The sequence below is a fragment of the Pipistrellus kuhlii genome, unplaced genomic scaffold, assembly GCF_014108245.1.
Source record: "Pipistrellus kuhlii isolate mPipKuh1 unplaced genomic scaffold, mPipKuh1.p scaffold_m20_p_9, whole genome shotgun sequence".
NCBI classification, from domain to species: domain Eukaryota; kingdom Metazoa; phylum Chordata; class Mammalia; order Chiroptera; family Vespertilionidae; genus Pipistrellus; species Pipistrellus kuhlii.
The window spans coordinates 33,382,138-33,408,497 of record NW_023425595.1 but is presented as its reverse complement, the minus strand read 5'-3'; the positions used below and the strand labels follow the sequence as shown (position 1 = coordinate 33,408,497).

Here is a 26,360-nt window from a genome sequence, read left to right as displayed (position 1 = left end):
TCCCCTTGACAAAACAAAGATGTCTTTAGGGACCCTGCTCTGAAATGCAAAGAGGCCAAGATCAAGTTCAAAGAGAGGTATAAAACTGTCAAATTTTTCACAGAAGCTGCAGTTTTAGAACTTTTTTTGTTTCAGTCATTAGAAATCCAAAAAATGAAGCAAAAATTTAGAAAAGGCTCTCAGGTTTCTAACTTAAGTGGAGGATATATTATACATTCTTGAACATATATATTTGTTTGAATATGTATAAAATATTTCTTGAAGACTAAATAAGGAATCCCATGGGAGCCTTAGCTGTTCTGTCTCAGTGGATAGAGCATTGGTCTGTGGACTTAAAGGTCCTGAGTTCGATTCCAGTCAAGGGCACATGCCCGGGTTTTGTGCTCGATCCCCATTAGGGGGCGAGCAGGAGGCAGTCAATCAATGATTCTCTCTCATCATTGATATTTCTATCTCTCCCTTTTCCTTCCTCTCTGAAATTAATAAAAAAATATTTTTAAAAAATGTTTCTTTTTTTTTAAACCCATTATGTTGTACATCTAAAACTAAATGCAATATTATTATTATTCTTTTAATCCTCAGCTGAGGATATTTTTTCCATTGATTTTTAAGAAAAGTGGAAGAGAGAAAGACAGAAATATATTATAGATGTGAGAGAAACAGCAATTGGTTGCCTCCTGCACGAGCTTGCAAACAAGTATGTGCCCTTTACCGGAATCACACTGGGGACCCTTTGGTCTACAGGCTGACAGCTCTATCTACTGAGCCAAACCATCTAGGTCCTACAAACAATATTATATGTCATTATATCTCAATTAAGACATTAAATTTGTAAAAAATGGTTTCTTTTCATCCCACTAAACATCGTTGGACAAGTATTTAAAAAAATATCCTTTTAAAAGCACATAAAGTTATTTGCCTTCCCCCAGCACCTGCAGATCTCCCGCCGGCCTTTCTGCTTCTGATCAAACATCTCCAGCTGTTGTTCCTGGTTGAAGCCAAATCCCTCAGTTAAGAAAACACATGACTGCCCCCTAGTGGCTACATTTGGTTGCTGCACTCAAACTGCGTGCCCAGGTCAGTACAGGGCTTTCCAATGCTTAACTAGGTAAATAGGATTCAGTTGTGAGCTGGCATTGACAGTGCTGGCTTGGGTAGCACCTATCGTTACCAGCAGCCTGTCCTTCGTGGGGCCGAGGAGGGTTGGCCTGGGAGTGGGCGGGGCTGCTGGTTTCCTCCTGGAGAACCGCCCGCGGCTGGAGACTGTGGCTTCGGCATTCTCAGAACAGTGTTTGGCAGGGCCTGGGTGTGCCCACGCAGCACAAACCCCGCGGCTTTGCTTCTTCGGAGCTTCTCCCTTCTACTCCGGTGACAGGCACAGAGAGGAAGACAGGAGGGAACGGTCGGAGTGAGGCGGAAAGCGGTGGAGAGTCTTCAACAAAGAAATGATGTGAGGAATGTAAAAGCTCACTCTCTGGGGGAGATGAGACCTGGTGGAGTGAGGGCCGTGGAGAGTGGGTCCACTGGGGCGGGGGCTGGTGGAGCGCAGGCATTGCCCCCCGGAACCTCTCGCACCTGGGCCTTCCCCTGTATGCGGCCTGAGGAGCACGTCTGGTTGAGAGGACCGAGCCAGTTGCATTCAGTAAATATTGACATTGGTCAATTCTAGTTTATATCTACCCTACTGCCGCTATCCGAAGGTTTCCTCTTTGCTTAATGCTTTGTCATGCAAAGAGGCTATGGGACACACACCACTAGCCCCCTCAGCAGTGCAAATAGAGGATCTATAATAATAAAAGCGTAATATGCTAATTAGACCAGACAGCCGAACGACCTTCGGGGCTCCTTCCAGACAACCTTCCAGACAAAGTCACGATTCATCCTATCCACAGGGAAGAGAGAGGCCTGCTGAGAAGTGGCCACTTGGATCTGCCATTACATGTTTTGTTCTTTTCTTTGATTACAAAAGTCATATACGTTCATTGCAAAAAATGTGGGAAATCCAGAGAAGGATAAAGAAGAAACTAAAAATCTCCTAATGTTCTGCCACCCAGATCCAACTATTTTGCACTTGTGTTATCCATCCCTGCTCTGCACTCATTCCCCTACCCCCTCTGTCCTCCTCCTGCACCGGACCTTTACAGCTGCCCATCACTCTCTAGCACAGAAGAGTTTGTAGTAGGCCAAGGCCCCAAACTCTTCCTCACTCTTTTTTTTCTTTAACTTTGAAAAAAAAAAAATACCAGAAATAACGGTGTGTGTATGATGGATGCATGTAGTTTAAAAAATAATGATGAGACAGACACTCGTGAACCACCTTTCAGCTCGAAAAGGAAAGCATTCCTAATTCTTTGAGGCCCTGATCACACCCACTCTTTTCTCTCCCTGAATTGGCGACTGCTTACCGTATTAATCAGCTGTTGCTGTAAAAATGCCATGTCTTGCCTCAAAACTCAGCGAACGTGTATCTCATGCTCATGGTCCGTAGGCTAACTGCTTTGCACTCATCGAGGCTGGGCTGGGCGGGTGGGTTGGCTGGGCTGGCTCCAGGCGGCAGACCGGACCCAGGTCTGCTCCCCGAGTCTCTCATCCTGCTCGGATCAGCGTCTCCCTGGGGCAGAGCCTTCCTCCCGAAGCTCAGTGACGTCTGACAGCCACATGGAACAGCACCAGCACGTTCACCGTGCCATGTCTGCTAACACCCCGCCAGCCAAACCAAGTCATCTGACCACACCAGCCTCGATGGGGCAGGAGGTGCAGTCCCTTCAGCGTGGAGGGAGGTACGGTGGGTATTTGCTAAACATAGTCCAGACTGTCACAGACAGGCCTTCGGTTTTCTTCATGGTTTTACCCAATAGGAGCCATCGGAGCGTATCCCTAAGTAACACATCAGCTGTGTTCTTCTGTCTTGGAACTTTGTGTGCGTGGATTCAGAGGAAGCATGTTTCTCGGAGGTACTTTTCTCCCGCCTCCTCCTGGCCTGCGCTCTCCCTGTTTTATCAGGATGCTTGGCTGTGAACACAGACACCAATCCTGGCTCACTTAGGGAAGGGACTTTACTGGAAATGTGTTGGGTGGTGCACAGAATTGACAGGAAGGTTGGAGAACCAGGCTCAGGAAGTGGATGCAGGATCAGTACTTGCCTGGGGCTGAAGTTGGAGGGGGAGTCCCTGTAAGTGGACACAGGGAAACTCTTTCGGGTGATGGAGATATTTTGTATTTTGACTGTGAAGGTGGCTACCTGGGATGTTTATGCTTATTAGAACTCACCAAACTATAGGCTCTAAATGAGTGCAGTTATTGATGGTAAATTCTATATCAGGTTGATATTTTAGAAAAGGGGCACCTGCATCATTTCATAATTTTTAAAAGTATAAAGAGGCCAAGTGTTTGAGAAAGCAATGGTGGGTCCTCCCCAGACCAGATTTATAAAATTTAAGGTGATGTTACTGACTATAGTATTTTTTTTTAAAAATTATAGCAGGTTTATTGAGATACAGTAGTTTTGAGTATGTTCACAGAGTGCACAACCATCATCACAATCAGCTTTAGAACATTTTCATCACCCCAGGAAACAAGCTCATACCCTTTACCAGTCATTCCCGCTTCTCCCTAGTCCCCTGTATTAGTTGTTTTTTTTTTTTAAAAGTGCTTTTTAAAAAAAAAAAATATATATATATATATTATTTTTTTACAGAGAGGAAGAGAGAGGAAGAGTTAGAAACATCAATGAGAGAGAATCATCGACCAGCTGCCTTCTGCACACCCACTTCTGGGGATGTGCCCGCAACCAAGGTACATGCCCCTGACCGGAATCGAACCCGGGACCTTTCAGTCCACAGGCCGACACTCTATCCACTGAGCCAAACCGGTGTCTGCCCCTGTATTAGTTTGCTAGGACTGCTGTAACCAAGTACTACAACCTGGGTGGCTTAAAGCAACAGAAATTTATTCTCTCTCAGTTGTGGAGACTAGGAGTCAGCCAAAATCAAGGTGCTGGCAGGACCATGCTCTCTCTAGGCTCTGCAGGAGAACTTGTTCTGTGCTTTTCTCTGAGCCACTCAAGTTGCCGGCAATTCTTGGTGTTCCTTGGCTTGTAGGTGCATCACGTATTTATATAGTAATTATACCTGCAAGAATCCTTATAAGGTCACATTTACAGGTAGGGGTTAGGACTTCAACATATCTTTTTTGGGGGGTATAATTCAACTCGCAACACTCTCTCATCCCTAGGCAACCACTAATCTATTGTCCATTTATAGATTTACCTATGGATATTTCATGTAAGTGTAATTATATAATATATAGTCTTTGCCCTAAACTGTTTGGCTCAGTGGATAGAGCTTCGGCCTGAGGTCTGAAGGGTCCCAAGTTCCATTCAGGTCAAGGGCATGTACGTTGGTTGTGGGCACGTCCCCAGTAGGGGGTGTGCAGGAGGCAGCTGATTGGTGTTTCTCCCTCTCCCTTCCTCTCTATAAAAAAATCAATAAAATATATTAAAAAAAATAATATGTATTCTTTTCTGACTAGCTTCTTTCAAATAGCATAAAGTTTTAAGGTTCATCTATGTTATAGCATATTATATCAATACTTCATTTCATTTTATTCCAAATAACATTCCATAGTATGGCGCTGGCTGAGTAGCTCAGTTTAAAGCATCATCTGTCTGATATGCCAAGGTTGTGGGTTCAATTCCCTGTCAGGACAACCAATCTATATATATAAAATCCTAAGTGACAATTATGACTAGACGACCAGACAACCAGATGGTAGCTATGATGCAAATTGACCACCAGGGGGCAGACACTCAAAGCAGGAGCTGCCCCCTGGTGGTCAGTGCGATCCCACAGCCAACCTCACCTGGCTGGCCAGCCCTGATTGACCCCCGATCAGGCCTGGGTGAGAGGGCTCTGATGGGCCCCGATCCAGCCAGGCTGAGGGACCCCACCTGTGCACGAATTCATGCACCTGGCCTCTAGTAAGTGTATACTAGTAAGTGGGTGGAACAACAAATGGATGTTTCTATTTTCTCTGTCTCTCCCCTTTCTCTCTGTCTCTTTCAAATCAATAAATAAAAAAAATTGAAAAGAGATATCTTTATTTTAAAAAGTTCATATTGTAGAATTGGATGTACCACATTTTGTTTATTCAATCATTAGTTGATGGACATTTGAGTTGTTTCCACTCTGGCTGCTATGAATAGTGGCATTGTGAGTATTTATGCACATATTTTTGTGTGTACAAATGTTTTTATTTCTCTTGGGTATATACCTAGTAGTGGAATGCTAACTCTACATTTAACTTTCTGAGGACCTGACAGACTGTTTTCCAGAGCACCTACACCCTTTAACATCCCTACCAACAGTGGAAGGTAAAATTCCAATTTCTCCGCATCCTTTTCAACACTTGTTATTATCTGTTGTTGTTGTTGTTTTTTAATTATTAGCCACCCTAGTGAGTTTGAAGTGGTATCTCATTGTGGTTTTGATTTGTATATCTCTGATTTCTGATGATGTGGAACATCTTTTCATATGCTTATTCACATATTCTTTTTTTTAATCATCATTTCCCCCTGCCTTTTAAAAAAATGTATTGTCTAAAGTTTTACATGTGTCTCCTTTCTCCCAATTGACCCTATTCCCATAATCTTTTATTAAATTCCTCCTCTTAAATCAGCCAGAATTTTCTGTTATGTTTTTGTTGCTTACAACTACAAATCTCTGAGTCTATCATGAAAGTCTCCCTGAGAGTTGTCTGTCCTCTAAATTCACTGTGGGCCTAACAAAGGAGTTCTGTAAGGGTCCTGGGAGTCCTCCTAAAGGTCCCTGAGGACTCCATGGGTACAGGAGTCTCTTTCACAGAGACCCTCCAAGTCACTAAGGCCCTGGCTAGCATTTACTAACTAATCCAACCTTCAGTGAACACTCACTGACTCTCCCTACCCATCCCGTGCCTGGCTCTGTGCTGGGGTCCTGCCTTCAAGGAGCTCATCACTGGCTACAGAAGGCAGACGTGGACACAATCTGTTATTGCTCATAGTAACCAGTGCTGCTGCAGAGGAACAGGAGGCCTCTCAGAGAATGGGCAGGAGATAGCCAGGTGAAGGGGCGGGGCATGCTGTGGTGCTCAATAAATGTCTCAGCTGACATGGCAGTGTTTCTCAGTGGTTAGAGCATCAGTTCCCCTCACCCCCACTGCACCAAAGGGTTCCAGTTTGCTCTCTGCCATCAGTTGGGGCGCGTGTGGGAGGCAACCAGTAGATGTGACTCTCTCACATCAATGTTTGTCTTACTCTCTCTTTTTCTCTTTACCCCTCCCTCCCTTCCACTCTCTCTGAAAATCAATTGGGGGGAAAAAAATTCTCAGGTGAGGATTAACAAAAACAAAACAAAACAAAACAAAACAAAATAAAACAAAAAAGCAAAAAAAACCCACACAAATGTCTAAGTCTTAGAGGAAAGAGGAACAGCTTTGTATTACTGAGGATATAAGTTCAGTTGCTATAATGATAATCTCACATGACCTAAATAGATCTTCTTTTTTTTTTTTAAAAAAAGATCTTCTTTAACAGTTCAAGTGTAAGCAGTCCAAATGGGAGTATAAATGATCTATTTCTGCATAAAAAGTTATCCTAAAACTTAGTAGCCTAAAACAGTAGACATAGTCTCACATGTTTTCAGTGGTTAAATATTTGGAAGTGGTGTAACTAAGAATTCTGGATTAAGTTTCTCATTAGGTTGCTGTCAAGACGTCAGCCAGACCTGCAGTCGTCTGCAGGACTTGACAGGAAGCGTGGCTGTTGGCAGGAGGTCTCAGTTCCTCATGTGTGAACTTGTTCTCATGACATGGAAGCTGGCATCCACCGAAACAAGTGATCCAAGAAAGAGCAAGGCTGAAGCCACAAGCTTTTTCTTACCTGATTTCAGAAGTCACGCTCTGCCAGGGCTGTGACTGTCAGGAGGTAGAAATTATTGGGGGACATCTTGAAGGCTGGCTAACATAATCTGCTTCTTTTTTAAAAAATATGTTTTGTTGTTTTTTTTTTACAGAGAGGAAGGGAGAGGGACAGAGCTAGAAACATCAGTGAGAGAGAAATATTGACCAGCTGCCTCCTGCACACATCCTACTGGGAATGTGCCTGCAACCAAGGTACATGCCCTTGACAGGAATCGAACCTGGGACCCATCAGTCCGCAGGCTGACGCTCTATCCACTGAGCCGAACCCAGTCAGGGCCATAATCTGCTTCTTGTACCCAAGGCAAAATACCTTCCTCCACCTCCAAGTCCCTCAAAAGTCTTATCTCATTACAGCACCAACTTGAGATTCAGAATTTTATTATTTCAGCCAAGTTTAGATGTAAATGAACCTCCTTGGGTATAGTTCCTTCAGTAATCTCATCAAGGATAGTTGTGGTTTATCTGAACATCTACAAATGAGTGACCCACCCCACATACCATGGTAGCACAGGTCTAGGATAACCTCGGTAAACCCTCTTACTCACAGAGGGAGGAAACGGGAGGCACACAGGAGTCACTGGTCCATAGCAATTCTGAAATCAGACAGGGCACGCAGTTCCATGATCCAGCCCCCACTTGGGAATACTTCTCTGTGAGTATTGCTTCTGCCTCTGAGCCATCCTTCCTTTTTCATGAAAGGTAGCCAACGTCTGCAGCTGTGTAGCTTTTCCAGTCTATTTTCTATTTGTTTAAGTTTAGGAGTCTAAAACCTTCTTTTTATTTTATATTGCTTCTGTCCCTTTCAAATGTAGGCATTTGAGTTTGTGACACATGGTTTACCCAAAAAGGTCATGTAGGGCCGAAACCGGTTTGGCTCAGTGGATAGAGCGTCAGCCTGCAAACTGAAGGGTCCAGGGTTTGATTCCTGTCAAGGGCATGTATGTACCTTGGTTGCGGGCACATCCCAGTAGGGGGTGTGCAAGAGGCAGCTGATCGATGACTCTCTCTCATCGATGTTTCTAACACTCTCTCTCCCTTCCTCTCTGTAAAAAATCAATAAAATATATTAAAATAAATTTAAAAAAAAGGTCATGTAGGGAAAAACAAAAATCTGGAAACTTCCAGTTCAGTATAACAGTGCATAGGGAATATTTATTGACATTCTAAGGAAAATCTAACCAAATTTCAAAGAACTGAAATTATATAGGGATCTCAATAATCACTATTGGGTTATACTAGAATTAAAAAAACAACAATAAAACTAGAAATATCCTATATTTTTTTGCAAATTGAATAATACACTACTAAATAATCCATGGATTTAAACAACAACAACAACAACAACAATACTATAGCTCTGGCTGGTATGGCTCAGTTGGTTGGAGTGCTGTCCTATGCACAGGAAGGTAGTGGTTTGATTCCTGGTCAGGGCATGTGCCCAGGTTGCAGGGTCGATCCCAATCAGGGTGTGTGGGGTGTGTGATGTGTGTTTCTCTCTCACATCAATGTTTTTCCTTTTCTCTCCTTCCCTGCCTCTCTCTCAGGTAAAAAACAAAACAAAACACCAATTATAAACATTGGAAAATATTTTAATTAAATGAAAATAAAGCCCTTCTTAACGTTAAATTTATGGCTTTAGATGTATATATTAGAAAGGAAAAATGGCTTAAATTCAATGATCTAAATACCAACTTCAAGGAGTCAGGAAAAAACATCCAGAAATTAAATCCAAAAAAAGTTAAGGAAGAAAAACAATAGGATAAGTTAATGAAATAGAAAACAAAGACATGAAAGAACCAAGTAAGCTACTAACATTAATAAACTTCTGGCAAGACTGATGAAGTTAAAAAAAGGGGGATACACTGTTACTTCAGAAATGAAGAGAACCATCCCTACAGATCCAAAATTCATCAAAAAGATAATGGAAAGGATATTATAAGTAATTACATTCCAACAAATATGAAAATTCAGATGAAAAGATGAAATGGACACATTTTTAGAAAAACACAGCCTACTAAAACTGACACAAAAAGAAATAGAACTGAGCAGTCCTGTTTCTATTAAAGAAATTGATATGTTTTATTATTTTATTTTTAAAATATATTTTATTGATTTTTTACAGAGAGGAAGGGAGAGGGATAGAGAGCTAGAAACATCGTTGAGAGAGGAACATTGACCAGCTGCCTCCTGTACCCCCCCCCCCCCCCCCACTGTGGATGAGCCCTTAATCAATGTCCATGCCCTTGACCGGAATCGAACCTGGGACCTTCCAGGCCGCAGACCGATGCTCTATCCATTGAGCCAAACCAGTTTTGGCCATAATAATTTTTTTTTTAAATCATAGGATCATCTCAAGAGATGTAGAAAAATCATTTGATAAAAGTTATCATCCATTTATGATAAAATCATTTTCAAACTAAATAGAAGGGAACTTTATCTGAAAAAGAGCATCACACACACACCCACACACAATCCATGTCAAGTATCATTTTTACTAGTGAAATATAAAAATAGCGTTCTCATTATCACCACTTCTATTCAAGATTGTACTAGAGGGCCTCACCAGTGAAATAACAAGAAAAAAATGTAAATTAGGAAAAAGAAGTAAAAGTGCCATTACATGAGGACAGGGGCTTGGCCTGATTCTTCTGCCATGGCCTGCTACAGTGTTTGGTGGATAACTGCTGAGTGGACAGATGGAGCAATGGATGGACAAAGAGAATGTTAAGTAGTAAGGCCCCAAGGCAGGGGCCTTCACTACATGGGCACTGATCATTACATAATCAACAACAACAAAATAAAGCCATGGCAGTAAAATTGCACACAGTGAAATTTTTTATTGATGGAAAATTCAGAGAAATATTCTTGGTAAAATGTAGATCAGCAAAGATTTGGCCTGCCTCCATTTCTATTTTCTCTCTAGGAGCTTCAGCGGAGAAGGCAGGATATTTGGTCTCCTGTTTTGACCCTAAGGATGATTTTGTCTTGTGAATACAGATTTTTAGATGGAGTTATGTCAGATGGATTACTTTTCACTGCCCTGAGAAAATATTTCCCAGAACAAATGCCATCGAGTCAGTTCAGTAACTTTGATTTTCTATATAGCCTATTAAATCTATTCCAGCTAATCCATTTTCACTTAAAATGGAGCTATAATTATTTTCATCTGAAAAATAACCTCCTGTATACATTTTATTATGATGATTTGAATTGTCAGCCAATTATAAAAACCCATATCACAATTTAATAATTAAAGCTTCTGTTATTATAAGTTATCTTTTACGGTTGTTATTTCTATGTCCTATCAAGTCCACTTTTCCTGGGACAAATTTTTCGAATCTACATTTTGTCTGAAATATTTGTTTTATTTTTCCATCAATTTTTAGTCAATAAGTCATTTCATTGTGTACAATTTAGCTGTTGTCAGTTTCATTTTTTTCTCTTGATTATGTAGTGAGTATGAATCTTACTCCACAAACTTAGGGAGTAAGAAATGACATATTATTTTATTGAACTTAAATCAAATTAAGTCCAGCTTATGTTCTGGCCATTATTTGGGATCCTTCCCTTGCAAAGGATCTGGGGTATTATGTAGAAAAAGAGAGTCCCTTTTATGGTTAGTAGATTCCAATGTACTTCTGTCTACCATATCCTACTTCTCTTTACTTCCAAAAACCAGCCCCAAACCCTATAACGAATGTTTTCCAATTGAGGACGCGACAGAAAAGTGAGCAGAAACCATTTCTCTAATGTTGCATCCTCTAAGTGTCTGAGCTGCGATATGAATCCAGATCTGGCCTCCTCGAGTCTGTGTACTTTGTCGAACACTGAAGTTCTCCACACTGATTTGAAGTGTGTGCCATCCCAGGAGACAGGGCAAGAACTAAGAATGCAGTAAGTGTTAAAAAGAGAAAAGGCACAGATTTAAAGACAATGGATGTTAACACTAATTTTCCAGAGCTGCTATTAGAGATGACAAATGAAATGGAACTGATAAACATTTTCCAAAATTAGGCTCCTTTGAATCTGTTTGGAGGACTTAAAATATTTGCTAATGACTTAATTTCTTGGGTTTCCAGCTTAATTGCTGTATTAGTTTCCTGGGTCGACCTTAACAAATGCCACAAACTGGGTGGCTTCATACAACAGAAACTCATTCTTTCCCGGTTGTGGAGGCCAGAGATCTGAATGAAGGCATTGGCGGGGCTGGTTCCTTCTGGGGGCTCAGAGGGAGAATCCCTGTGTTTCTGTCTCCTCACTCCGAGAGGCTGCTGGCAGTCCCTGACGCTCTTTGGATTAGGGGACACGATTACTTTCTGCTCTTCTCTTCCCACATGGCCTTCCCCTTGGTGTCTCAAATCCTCTTCTTCCTTCTCTTATGAAGACGCCCCTCATTGGAGAAAGGGCCCACCTCAATCCAGGATTGATGTCATCCTGAGATTCTTAATTCCTACTTCCAAATAAGGTCACATTCCCAGGTATAAGTGTTAGAACTTGGGCATACAGGGATAGCCCAGATATACTGAGGGCATGCCATCACAATAAAATTAGCTGTAATTTTTTTTTTTTTCTGGTAGAGGGTCTTGCCTTCAATTTGTAAAATGCAGCATCTGTGGAATACAAGAAAGTGAAGGGCAATGAAAGGAGGTATGCCTGTATTTTTCTGGGGGTCACAATTCAACCCACTCTAATTGGTGTGTGTGTGTGTGTGTGTGTGTGTGTGTTTTAAAGTTTATGAACTTGAGCAGCATGCAGGGGTCCTCAAACTTTTTAAAGTGGGGGCCAGATCACGGTCCCTCAGAGAGCTGGAGGGCCGGACTCTATGAACTACTAATTCCTACTGTAACACCTCGGCTGCGCTCACTGTCCAAAAAACCTGGCGGGCCGGATCAGACTCCTCTGCGGGCCACATGTGGCCCGCGGGCCGTAGTTTGAAGACGCCTAAATCCTGCTAACAGCAAACTTCTCTCTCAATTATCTTCTGACCTTTGTTAGAAACAACCTTCACGTGTGTCAGCGCTCACAGCGCGAAGAGCATCTGACACCCTAATGACCTCCCTCACCTGCCTGAGGAGTTGTGGAAGGTAAGGAAACAGGTCCAGGAGACGAACTGACCTGACCGAGGACACCCAATCCCAACTGGGACAGGATTTGAACCCAGGACGACGCGAGGCTCTTTCCTTCTGGTGCTGCCTGGGAGCTTAGGTAGCTGCAACCAGTTCATGCAGATTTGTTTGTGATTTACTTTTGCTCTTTACTTAATGTTTGTTTTGCCCATGTGACTTAACTTTTTTTTTTTTTTATTCAGATTTATTGGGGCATTTTCCTTGTCATTTGAATTGAGAAGGAATGTAATTGACAGGTATATGTAGTCGGTGTACTTGTCATGTTAATTGATTGATTCATTCATTCAACCTCCACTGACTAAAAGCTTACATGGTGAGAATCTCTGGGCTGAGCTGAGTGCCGGCCACAGAGATGAACCCAATCACCCTTGTCCTTGTCCTTGAGGGCAATAAACAGACAATGAACATGGGAGTGTGAGCAGGCGCCGAGCTCCTAACCTCAGCAGGGTCAGGAGAGGCTTCCTGACGACTGATTTGCTAGTAGGTCCTCAAGGATAGGCACAGTGCCATCTTACCCCTTTCATGTTGGTCATCAGAATGGGCATTTGGCTGGGCTTTTGATGCCCATCTAGCAAATGCTAGTGGTGTGGTACTGGTTTTCTAGCTCTCTTGTCAAGCTAGCGTAGCAGGTTTATTTAACAGCCCTCATCACAAATGGCAGGAATGTCCATTCAACCAGAGTTGGGTCATTTCCAAAACATGTCCACACCTCCTTGTATCATGTGCTGTTACAAAAACCTCTTGGAGAATGCTTTGTTTGCTTGCAAACATTTTTCTTATTTCATGTGTGAGCTAAACTTAAATATTAGAATTAATTTTCCTAACAAGAGTATAGCAAAAGTTTAAAAATTAAATTAGGTAACTTGGGAACTTAGAATTATTCAAAGTGTACTACTAACTGAGAATTAAACTGGGGTCTGGTTTCTTTCTTTCTTTCTTTTTAAAAAAATATATTTTATTGATTTTTCACAGAGAGGAAGAGAGAGGGATAGAGAGCTAGAAACACCGATGAGAGAGAAGCATCCGTCAGCTGCCTCCTGCACCCCCCCGACTGGGGACGTGCCCGCAACCAAGGTACAAGCCCTTGACCGGAATCGAACCCGGGACCCTTCAGTCAGAAGGCCAACGCTCTATCCACTGAGCCAAACCGGTCTTGGCTAGGGTCTGGTTTCTGATCCTAACTTGGCCAATCCCTTCTTCTCTCTGGGGCTTAATGTCCTCTACTATGAAAAGGTCCTGTGAAGGACATTTAGGCTGAAGGGTTAAACGAGATAATGGATCTGCGACACCAGCACAGCACGTGGCTCATTCAACATCGGTTCTCCTAACGTGGTCTCTGTTGTCCATTTCCTTGCAATTCTTAAAGCAGTAATACTCCAGCCCACACTTGTGCCAAGGCTCCTAAAGAGAGAGAGAGTTCAGAGCCAGCTCATTAACATAGCCGCGATAAAACTATCTCACAGTCATCGTTAATCAGATAATAACAGGCAGAGGTTAGTGTTTTGACACCGTCATTTTGCCCCGGAGTTTGTTACAGTTCGGTTGCAGAAAAAAAAAAAAAATTGGATGTGGTAGAAAGAATCAACACAAAATAAAACTGACAATGGCTAAAACTACATGTGGCAAAAACGTATTATGGATGGAGAAGCAAACTGAATGATCCCGTCTTTGCTGATGGCACTGAACGTTGCAAAGTTGACCCCTGGGAAAATTCCACTTGGTAGAAATAATCAACACAAAATAAAACTGACAATGGCTCAAATTGCTCCCAGGAAAAGGTGGAGATGGTGGAAATAATGACCAGAAATTTCATAATGGCTGAAGTGATAACCAGTAAAAATTGATAAAGGTAGCTATTTGATTAATCAAATCTTTCCTGTAAAAGTGACAGAGAAAAGCATATATTTTGATGAAAATTCAATATAGAAAAATCCAGCCCGGCTGGCATGGCTTAGTGGTTGAGCATCAACCTGTGAACCAGGAGGTCATGGTTTGATTCCCGGCCGGGCATATACTCGGCTGTAGGCTTGATCCCCAGTGTGGGATGTGCAGGAGGCAGCTGATTAATGATTCTTTCTTATCACTGAGCAGAGGCCCAATGCACAAAATTCCTGCAAGGGCTTGGCCCCCCCACCCAGCTGCAGCCACCTCTGCCTCCACTGCCACCCACCCCGCCCAGGCTTTGTCCAAAGGACATCTGGTTTAATTAGCATATTATGCTTTTATTATTTTTTTATTAAAAAAATACATTTTATTGATTTTTCACAGAGAGGAAGGGAGAGGGATAGAGAGCTAAAAACATCGATGAGAGAAACATCCGACCAGCTGCCTCCTGCACACCCCCTAATGGGGATGTGCCCGCAACCAAGCTACATGCCCTTGACCGGAATCAAACCTGGGACCCTTCAGTCTGCAGATCGACGCTCTATCCACTGAGCCAAACCAGTTTCGGCTGCTTTTATTATTATAAATGTTTCTCTCCCTCCCTCCCTCCCTCCCTCCCTCCCTCCCTCCCTCCCTTCCTCCCTCCCTCCTTCTTCTCTCTCTCTCTCCTCCCTCCTTCTCTCTCTCTCTCCTCCCTTCCTCTCAGAAATAAAAATATGAAAAATAATTAAAAGTCTAGAAAAGTTAGAAATTGTTTAACTGCGCTGTTAAGTTTGATCAAATAATTGAATTGACCTTTAGGCCACTTCACAACGAACATCCCCTTTTGCTTAGACCTCATTGCACTTGCTAAGACCATTCTCTCTCCTCTGCGGACCTCCCAGGATCCGGACCTACACAGAGAATTCTCCGCCTAGAAAAAGCCCGCCTAGAGTCTTCTAAAAACCTCTGACTCCTGTCTGTGGGTGCTGGTGCCATTTTGGGGCTCAGCCCATCTGGTATCCAGATGACCTAATAAATTCATAATCCCTCACCACTCTGGCCTCATGCATTCCTCCTTCAGCGACCCTAACATGTGCTATACAGAAAATTTATCAAGGAATTAAATTGGCTTAATAGAGTTAATTTCTTCAAATACTTTAATCAATTCATTAATAATAATTCTGAGTAAAGCGTATATATGCCAACACTTGGCAGGGATTTGGAGAGATAATTCTCAAATTAGATGAAGGGTTTGGACTATAAATGGCACTTTACAATATTCAATATGCTTTCATACATATTGTCTTATTGGATTCTCCTAATAATCTTATGAGGTGACAGGGTAGGAATTATTCTTTCCATTTACAGATCTAAACACTGAGGTTCAGAAAAGGATTTGCTAAAGGTCGCCCAGCATGCTCACGGCAAAGTCTAATTCAGGATCGGATTCCCAGACTCCTAGTCCAGGGAGCTTCCGCAGACAGATTCCCTAACTCAGAGGACCCTTTCCTCTCAGGACAGAGCAGGATCCTTCTCATTTTCACCACCCAGCCCCCACGCCCTACCCTTCGGAGAAGTAGGGAAAAGGAGTGAAAAGGGTTTAGAAGCGAGGGTGGCCAAAGCAATTCAGAGAGGGGAAAGGATATAGTCAACACGTCCTAGCACTTTTCTTAGAATTCTAAGACAACAGTAGATCAGGATATTTTTTTTGTGTGTTTTTTTTTTTTTTTTTTTAGGCAGGGGTGGAATTTTAAGGCTGGGAGCATAGGATGAAAAATGAGATATGAAGTTTGAAAAAAGACTGTGCCTGATGTATTTTGGGAAGATAATTCCTAAGGGATAGGAGTGTGAGTAGAGTTAGTCGGGGTGAAGCTGATGGATTGGCTGCAGCAGGCCTGCTAAACGCTGACCTAGGCTTCCTCTGGCAGGCCTGCCGTCCTCCCGTGGGCTGGCTCATGGAGCACAAATGTCCTGGTGCTTCTTGTACAACACTGCAGAATGATGACATGAAATCTAAAATACTGTAACTGAATACAAGGTGTATGCTAAATCAGAGATTATCTGACACCCCGTTTAATATTCACAAAGAAAAAACGGACACAAAGAAAAAAAATTGTTTTAAGAGTAATACATTTATTCAGTCATAGAGAATGCTTTGCTTAAGGAGAGCTTTGTAGAGCCTTTTCAGTAACTGTCCCTCCAGCCTCACTCCCTCTCCCCGCGGTGGTCTCTGGTCCACAGGTTAGAAACCACTGCTTAAGGATTCAGATGTAAGGAAAATCAGTGTGCCTAAAATATGTTCTAGGGAAGGCAGGATTTTGTCCTGAGCTTTAAGATTTAGTAGAAAATAAGGGTTCAGAAAGACCTGAAGAAGAAAAACTTTGAGAAGAGACAATGAAAATTGAGAAAATCCTCCTACTAATGTATGTTCTTTTATGATTTTAAGTGGACATTACTGGTTTTAATAGTGGTGTTGAGCTCCCAGAAAAACCAGGCAGGCCTAGTCCTGGAGAAATAGGAAACCACAAAAAGCTTTTCGGCAGCAAAGATGTTGTTGTGTACGGAAATTGTATTTTTTGAGAACAGTCTTATAGCTTAAAAAAGTGTATTCCTTTTACACATTCAGGCAATATGAAAATTAAAATTACTGAAAATCTGACACCCTTTCTTTCAAGATATAATCCACTGATGTTTTGGGGAACCTCTTTCTTGAAATCTTTCTATGATGGTTATAGAATATTGTCTCAAATTTCCTATAAGGTGGGCCATTCAAAACATGCCATTGCGTAATCAATCCCCCCCCCCCCCGCAATAAAATGCGAACAGCTTCCTATGCCAATGCAGATCTCTATCATCCTTGTAAATGGCTGCTTAGCACGGCATTGTCTGTCTATACCGTTCCGTCAGCCCCTGCAGATGCACGTGTGCGTTTTCCCCCTATTACCGACCATCTTTTATAACAACATCCTGCATTCCCTTCCCCCCCCCCCCAAAAAAAAAAAAAATTGTCCGGCGGCCTTTTTAAGGTACATTGAAAAAAGTCATAGCGCCGGGTCCAGAATGATGTCCTTTTTACACTTGGACTCAAGGTTCGCCCCCGCTTTACTGGGATGCCGGGCGGGAGCGCCTGCATCAGTTTCCTGAGCCAGTGGCCGCGGGGACGCGAGGAGAGCGCCGTCTCTAACCCGGCCGGCGCATTCCTTTCCTTTTCCCTCTGCTTCCCTTCCCGTTCTTAACATGGAGGCAGGGCTGTGCACTGCGTCGGCCAGCATTTCGCAGGGACCGGAGAAGGAAGGCTGGAGACGGTGGCGCATGCTGGAAAATGTAGTCCAGCGGGCAAGGCGGCGGCGGCGTGTGCGCGCGCGCGCGTGTGTGTGTGTGCGCGCGCGCGTGTGCGCGCCCAAAGAAGTTGCAGAGACTGAGAACACCGCCACCTGGGGACGGGGCCGCGGGGCGCCCTGACGACGCTCCCATGCGGTCTTCGGAGTCCACAAAAGCCGCCGCCGCCGAAGGCGGCTCCATCCCATTGTCCAGGGCCCCGGAGGGCGCGGCCCCTCAGCCCCGGGCGCGCGGGGCGGCGGCGCGGGCCGGCGCGGGGCACGCCGGGAGTTGTAGTCCCCGCTCTCGCGGCGGCCGCGGGACGTGTCGCGGCGCGGCGCCGGCCCCTCCTCCCCCCGCCCTTCTCATAGGTCCCCGCTCCCCGCCCCCCGCCGCCTCCTCCCTCGCCCGCAGCGGAGCGTCCCCTCCCCCACCCGTCAGGCTCCTCGGCAGCTACTGCAGAGGATTCGGAGCCGAGTCGCTGAGGAGGAGGAGGAGGAGGAGGCTCCCGGTCCCTGCGCGCCATCCGCCACCTTACTGGACACAGGCGCGGGAGCGAGACGAGCGTCGCCTCCGTAGCCTCCGGAGGAGACAAGGGCATCGCCGCCGCCGCCGCCGTTTTCGCCTGCAGCGGCTCGCCGGTGAGGAGACCCCCCCCCCCCCCCATCCCCGGTCCGCTCGCCCGGAGCCCGGGCCGGCGGTGCGGGGGGACGGGAGCGGGGGCTGCGGAGCGCGGGCGGGGGCAGGGGCTGATGGAACGGCGGGCCGGCGGGGGGACTTGTCCGGGCGCGGGCCGGGGCGGGGGCGGGGGCGGGGGGTGGGGTGAGGGTGGGACCCACGCAGGTTTTTTTTTTTTGGGGGGGGGGCCGGGGGGGTAGGCGACAGAGGAAGAGGACTTTCCGTGGGGGAATAACTGGACCCGAAAGCGGAGCGCGGGGCTGCGGTGGGATTCGGGATGGTGTGGGGGGCGAGCTGGAGGATGAGACCGGAGCGGGACGGCTTTTCGTGGGGGAGGGGACCGAAGGAGGGTGGGGGGTGGATTTGGGATCCGGGCGATTGACAGTTTGGGACCCGAGCTGGAGCGCGGGGTTTGGGGGGTGGGGGTGGCTGTGATTTCAGGAGAGTGGGGTTGCAGGGTTGGAGAGGACCCTTGTGGGGTGTTCCTGCAGGCGGGGGGGATTTGGGGTGGTAGGAGCTGCTGGGGGTGAGGGGCTTGGCATGGGGCTGAGACCAGGGCTTTTGAAGTAGGCGTTTGCCATCTAGGGGTGATGGAATTTGTGGAGACTTAATGGAATAGCGTGGGTGAGGAGAGCCGAGGAGGTAGGATTTGGGGTCTTCCTGGGGAATGTGTATGGAGGTTGGAATAGGAGCTGGTGTGTGTGTGTGTGGGGGGTAGGACTTTCAATGAGGGGAGTGTGGATGGTGAGCCGGCTGGAGGGGGGTGGATGAGAAATTAGCCCCCCATGGGCGGACCAGGATTGAAATTGCGAAGGGAGGGGGCACCGGGGGATGGGGTGAAGGGTAATCTCAGAACCACCGGAAGGGGCACTGGCGGTGGGTCCTTGGGTGCAGGATCGAGGCAGAGGGCACCGCGGACGCCGCTGAGCCGGACTCATGGAAGAATCGTGGCAGGTGGTGAGCAGGGTTGGGGGATGGTACCCTGAAGGAGATGCCCCTTGGTCAAGGTGGCAGAGGGAGAGGGAGATGGACGGGTAGGACCGCAGAGGTGGTTGGATGGTGCGGTGGCAGGGGGGTTACTTCAGGAGAGGAGACGGGAGCTGGTGTGGATGGTGGGGCAGAGGGATGGAGAGGGCCAGGGAGCCGGGCTGGGAAGAGGCGGATTGGATGAAAAGGAAGGATTCGGATGTCCTCCAAGCGACACAAGAGGGTTAAGGGGTGGACTTAAATGGACATCATTGGAGGCTGTGGTTTGGAGAGAGGCAGTAATCAGAGGGGACTTTGGAGGGGAGAAAGAAGGCAAACATGAAAGGTTCTCTTTCCTAGAGAACGTCTTAAGCTGTTAGTTTAATCTTTATTTATTTTTATTTCTGTTAGTATCGTATTTGGAAGTAAATCAGCTCAAAGGGTGAAGTTGAGAGGGGCCTCGGTTGAGGTAGAATTCAGAAGGTGAGAGTGTCTTCCATCACAGGCATACACCTTGGAGATAGTGCCGCGTGGACCCAGTCCTCTGTAATAAACGGGTATTGCAATCAAGCGAGTTGTGGTCTTATTGCTGGTGGAAGGTCTTGCCTTCAATTTGTAAAAACTGCAACACCTGTGCGTGGCAACAAAGCCGAGTGCGATCAAATGAGGTATATCGGTGTTCATATAATAAGGTTAGGAGGAAAAAAAAAATCCAATCCCAAATGAAAGGTGGAGAAGATAAAGATGGAATGTGGCAGGTATCTTTCTATAAGATGTCTCTGCCTTCTCTTCTCCGCCCTCCCCCATGGTGCATTTAAAAATTAGTCCTGGAATTTGGAATTAAATAGATTTGATGGACTTGAGGTAGCATTCTTTGCTTGAGAACTGGTGAATGAGATTGAAAAATATGAGGCTGAATTTATTTCCCAGTCAGGGGTGAGCACGCATGTATGCAGAAAGAGCTTAGGCCTTTTTCTCTTCTTAAAATTGATTGCTTGAAGACTCCATTTATTGGTGTCCTGGTTTGCAAGGCAATTAGGCCCATCATTGTATTGCAGGCTAATAATCCTGAGATGAATCTTGGCACCACTGCTTTATGTAAACAGAGAGGACAGAAAATATGGAAATGTCATAAATATTCATTGGTAAGATGGTTTGGTATTAATGGAGTTTTTCATTTGATTCTCTTCTGACATTACTTGATAAGATTTATAATAATTGGACTATATTTCTATTGATTGAATTTTCTTCTGAAGGAACTCAGGTGGTAAGAATTCTATCAGATATGGATAAATCATGTGGAATTTCATTTTATTTTTTAGGGGATGGCATTGATGTAGACACATTACAATGACTGCAGAAACAATATCTCCAATTTTATTTAAAGCTTAATAATTATTCTCATGGCAGCATGGTGATGCTGGGAAGTAGAGAGGGGTGTGCATGGAAGAACGTCTTTAGGTAAACAGTTTTTTGGGCTTAATTGCATCAACTCTGATATGTTAAAGAAGTGGCTGTTGGTTTTAGAGCTCAAACTGAGAAAAAAATGGGGAGGAATGTAAAAAGACTAAAATTGGCACCAATGAATCAAAATTATTCTTTTTTAGTTATGCCTCAGAGTTCAGCTCATAAGCAAATCATTTTCCTTGGCTTTCACAGTTGAGCATATTAAAATACCCAATATTTAGAATGCTCTTTTTTTTTTTTTCTTTCTGTAGTTCCAAAATGAGTAGAATGATGGAAGGCTAGATTTAATCCTTAGAATAAAAGTGGGGTTTTTTTGTTTGTTTTTTTTTTAAATGAGGAAGCTTTATTAAAATAAAAATCAGGTTTGAGCAATTACCTGTTCATTTGATGACAGTATAATTGAATTAATGCAATCTTTTCTCCTCATAAGTTCACTTTGGGATACTGACATTGCTTTTGTGGATCTGTGAGCTTGATGTAGAATGGGATACTTATATTTTTAAAGCCATAGCTAGCTTTTGAAAGCTCTAAATGAAAAGTAACCACCTGGGAGAGATCTCTTGGTGGATTACCATCCCTTTCCTCCAACTGTGATCCACCTGTACTACAGAAATGCATGTCACGTGTTTTAGTATCTTTACCTCATTTTGTTAAACTTTACCTGAGGACATTTCCCCCCCATTGCTTTTCAGAGAGAGTGGATGGGAAGTAGGGAGGGGAGAGAGAGACAGAGAGACAGAGACACATGGACTGGTTGCCTCCTACACAAGACCCCTTGGGTGCACAGGCCAATGCTTTTACTACTGAGCAACACCGGCCAGGGCACTTCACCTCATTTGGTTCTTCCAGTATTCTGGTGTGAAGGGGAGAGCAGAAGGAGGTATTAATAGACAGGTACCTTGGTAGAATGAGTAGTTTGTAAATTTAGGGGTCAAGAATATTGGGTTCAAATCCCCATTCTACAATTTGATAGCTGAGTGATTTCAGTAGTCACTAAAAACCTTTCATATTTAGTGCTAATGGTTATACAACAGTGTGAATATACTTACTTACTGAATGTTACACTTAAATATGGTTAAAATGTTTTGTTTTTTTTAAAAACTTTTATACTTCACAAAGCTGTCAAGAGGAACAAATCAGTTCATGTCCTGAAATAACTTTATGTCCTAAAAACACTGTGCGTATATGAAATATTTGTTCAATATTTATTTACTTATTGCCTGCTAAGTAATAGGGGAAATGAAAATGAACAAAAACCAGCTTTCAGTCTAGTGGGAGAGACAGACGATTTAAATACAGTGCGAGAAGTGAGGCAAAACTAACGTGGTCGTGAAGAGTGTGGATTCTGAGGCCTATCCACTATTTATTAGTTGTATTATGATATGACCTTGGGCGCAGTGGTCTCATCTGTAAAACAGGCATAAGAGACCTAATCTCATAAAGTTTTTTGTTTTTTTTTGAGGATTAAGCAGAATAATCTATGGAAAGCATTTAACACAATGTGTTTTATAGGACACATTAAAAAATATTAGTAGTTGCCAATTATTAAATAGGAAGACTAGAATGTGAATAGCCTTGCATGTCCTCACATTGAGGTCTTAGTATTATGTTCTATTAAATAAGGAGACATTACTTGGAATTATCATTTCATTCATAGTTCACCTGCATATTTGCATGTTTGTACTGTAGTCTAGGAACTTGAAACAGCAAAGTGCTGTTAGCTTCTTCATGTTTAAAATAAGGAGAAAAAAACTCCTCTGAAAGGTTACTAGTGAATGACTTGCTTAAGGTCATAGTCAGCAAGTGGAAGAGTCTGGGTTACATTCCCCAAATTCTGATTCTTCAGCCCTGTTTAGTCTTTTTTCAATCGTGAAACAAGCCATCTGTATAAAAGTGCATATAACATACACCTTTAACTTAACGAATGATAAATTGAAGGCCTGTTTTTCTTACCAGCTTAACAAAAGGAAGATTCCTAGTACTTTTAAAGCCTCTTGCAATTCCCTGCCTGATGGAGTCTCCCTCTTTCTTTCTCCCTCAGAAGTAACTAGTTTCCTGAATTTTGTGTAAACTATTCTCTGCCTTTCTTTTACAAAAATTATTATTAATTTTTTTTATTGTCTAAAGTTTTACATATGTCTCCTTTTCCCCCAATTGACCCTCTCCCCCATTCCTTCCCAGCCTGGACAAGCCCCCACTACCCAGTGTGTTTGTCCATTGGTTATGCTAATAGGCATGCATATAAGCATATAAGTCCTTTGGTTGCTCTCTAACCCCCTTGCCTCCACTACCATTTGTCTCTAGATCAATCTCTGCTTTTTTTTTTTTTTTTTTATAGTTTTACCAAACAAATACATGTCATAAAAAATATTTTTTTTACCATAGCATTTATATGTAAAAAGAATTATAGTGTAAGTATTCTTTAAAAAAACATTTTATTGATTTTTTAAAATATATTTTTTAAATTGATTTTTTACAGAAAGGAAGGGAGAGGGATAAGAGAGTTAGAAACATCGATGAGAGAGAAACATCGATCAGCTGACTCTTGCACACCCCCTATTGGGGATGTGCCCACAACCAATGTACATGCCCTTGACCGTAATCGAACCTGGGACCTTCAGCCCGCAGACCGATGCTCTATCCACTGAGCCAAACCGGTTTCGGCTCTTTTTTTTTTTTTTTTTTTTGACTTAAAAAATTTTCCATTATTAAAATAACATATGCTCATGGTTGAAATTGGAAATTACAAAAAAGTAAAAGGGAGCAAAATTATTGTCTGTAATCCATTCTTAATCCAGATGGTAAGAGGAAGCCATTTTACATTTATGGATGATTGGGTTATCCAGGTATGGATCAATCATACTTGGAAATAGGAATCGGAGGGAGTAGTAGCAGCCTTTGTGAGCTGTAAAAGAGCAAGAGTTCTCATTGGCAGGAGTTCTTTATTTGCTAGACACTAATTCTTTGTTATACCAGTTTAGAGTTTCACATCATGTTTTCATAGGTTTTTATTTAAAAAAAATATATATTTTTATTGATTTTTAAAAAAAATATATTTTATTGATTTTGTACAGAGAGGAAGGGAGAGAGATAGAGAGTTAGAAACATCGATGAGAGAGAGAGTCATCGATCAGCTGCCTCTTGCACACCCCTTACTGGGGATATGCCCACAACCAAGGTACATGCCCTTGACCGGAATCGAACCCGGGACCCTTCAGTCCCCAAGCTGACACTCTATCCATTGAGCCAAACCGGTTCCGGCATATTTTTATTGATTTTTTTTACAGAGAGGAAGGTAGAGGGATAGAGAGTTAGAAATATTGATGAGAGAGAAACATCGATCAGCTGCCTCCTGCACACCCCCTATTGGGGATGTGCCCGCGACCAGAATCGAACCTGGCCCCCTTCAGTCCACAGGCCAACACTCTATCCACTGAGCCAAACCAGTTAGGGCTTTTCATAAGTCTTTTGGTCAGAATTTTTGTGCATCTTTCTTTTTGCAGAAAAATAGTCTGGTGCATTGATTATTGTCTGATTGTGTAGGAGGGTCTGCTATCTGTCGTACAGAGTACCACGAATAGGATACATCGTATACATATCAGTTACACATATCAGTTACACATATCAGAAGCTTGGCAACCTAAACACCAAGGATTTTTTTTTTCTAAGAGATTTGAAATCCAAATTCATTATCTGTTGGAGCTTTGGTTTACTTATCTGTAAAATCAGGCTCAGATGAGATAAATGTGAAAATATGTCTTAAATTGTAAAGGACTATATAAATGTTAGTTGGTTTTCCCCCCACTCCTTTTACCTTGTAAAACAAATCAGGAGGACATGCCACACACAGGTAAAAAGCCTTTCATATTTGGTTTATTGCCTTTCTGAAGGGTTTGCCAGTGGAGGAGGGAGTGCATGGTCAGTTCACAGTTTCTCCCTTGAAACTTGAAGATTGTTGGCTATAGTGGGATGGGGAAGGTGCTGAAGGAATGTCTCCTAAGGAATTTATGGGTCCTGTTTCCACATTAATTATATTGAATAGCTCAAACTGAAGCTAGTGACTTGGAGAATGCAGTATTTAAACAATTATGGTCATTTCCTTGTTAGTTTTTTTTGTTTTGTTTTGTTTTTTTACCTTTACCTCAATACAGAGACAGAGTAAAGTGAGATAAAATAGTTGTACATATGTAGAAGGGAGATAATACTCCATATTTGGGTTGTTGTGTGGATTAAAGAGACAAGAACAAAAACCTGGAACATTCACTGGCATGCACATTGTTTGTACTTAATATTGTAGTTACAATTATTTTTATTTTACTTATGAATTGTTTAGAGCTAATTTTTTCCTTCGGGATATTCTTTTGTTATCCTTTTCCTGGGATACATCTCCCCTCACTCATTTTACATTTTTATTATAATTTTAATATTTTCATAAGAAAAGCAAAATAAAGAACATAAATCCATAACTGCAATGCAGTTCAAGACTAAGGATCTAGTAGTCTTAGATCTGACAGATATGTCTAAGACATCTATTCAACAAATATCTATTAAGTGCTTATTAGATGATATTACAGGATACAAAAATTAAAATTCCCTGCTCTTAAGGAGCTTGTAGTTTATAGTCGATCTAGTGGGGAGACAGCCATGTCACAGATAGTTGTAGGATAGTGTGATATATGCTGCAGTGGGTGTGTGGACAAGGTGCGTGGGGATAATAGAGATTGGCATGGCCTGATCTGCCTAGGGGAGCAGTAAAGAGATGCTTGAAGGAGTTAATGCTGGAGTTGAGATCTGAAGGGTATGTGGATGTGCTGAGGCAGTGATTGGCAAGCTCATTAGTCTACAGAGACAAATATCAACAGTACAATGATTGAAATTTCTTTTGAGAGCCAAATTTTTTAAACTTCTTCTAATGCCACTTATTCAAAATAGACTCGCCCAGGCCTTGGTATTTTGTGTAAGAGCCACAATCAAGGGGCCAAAGAGCCGCATGTAGCTTGCGAGCTGTGGTTTGCCAACCACTGATTAAGGGAAGGAGAGGTTAAGAATGGTTCAGGTTGTCAACAAGTCTTCCTTGATTGTTCCCTCCCAGTGTTTTTGTTGGCCTTGGTTTGTATCTGTTTTTATTTATTTTTATTTTTTAAAAATGACTAAGAATTTCAAGGCAATGACAACAAAACTTCAAAAAAAATACCTTATTGATTTTTTACAGAGAGGAAGGGAGAGAAAGAAAGCTAGAAACATTGATGAGAGAGAAACATCGATCAGCCGCATCTTGCACACCCCCAACTGGGAATGTGCCCGCAACCAAGGTGCATGCCCCTGACCGGAATCAAACCTGGGACCCTTGAGTCCGCAGGCCGACACTCTATCCATTGAGCCAAACCAGTTAGGGCTGTACTTTTTTTTAAAGGCCTTCTAGCATGTACACCTACTGTAAAAACCAAATGAGCAAATACCTAATATGCTGTGCTGTCATGCTTTTATTCTTTCCATATGTTGTATCTTGCACCTGGAAAGCCTGATCCCTGCTGAATTCCTTAATCTTTACTTTGTCTGTTAGATGAAATGTATTAATGAATGTATTTCATGCTTTTTGCCCTTTTCAGTTTGTTTAGCAGGAAGAGATTTTTGAAGCAGAAATTTAAGAAGATATCTTTATTCTGCTTTCTTAGTTAATGTTGATATTTCTTTGCTCATTGGACTTTTTAAGATTCTTTCCTTCAGTAGTCGTGCCCACTCTATTTGCTTTTTCTGTTACCTCTATGATTCTCATTTCTGTCTCCAGCTCAGAGTGATCTCCTGAAGTCCAGACTTGCACATTTCACTAGCTACTGGCCTCCATATGCATCTATTTCAGTGATTCTCAAATTCAGTAGGTACAAAACAGAACTCATTTTCCCCGTCTACTTATTCTGAGGCCTCCCATTTTGTACCTTCTCCCACACAGAAAGTAAGAATCATCTCTTTCTGTAGATTTGT

General features: G+C 43.1%; 1 protein-coding gene across 6 annotated transcripts in view; it reads left to right on the top strand.

Moving 5' to 3' along the window:
* Positions 1–17,655: 17,655 nt before the first annotated feature.
* FAM168A (family with sequence similarity 168 member A) overlaps positions 17,656–26,360 on the top strand; it is a 138,304-nt gene continuing 129,599 nt past the window's right edge. For 4 of the 6 annotated variants that reach the window (XM_045577758.1, XM_036426146.2, XM_036426145.2 and 1 more), the window contains exon 1: positions 17,657–17,908. The gene's annotated coding sequence lies outside the window, so the exon portion shown is untranslated. Of the gene's footprint in view, positions 17,909–26,360 lie in introns of all 6 variants that reach the window. The other 2 variants (XM_036426149.2, XM_036426147.2) reach the window with 2 other exon arrangements.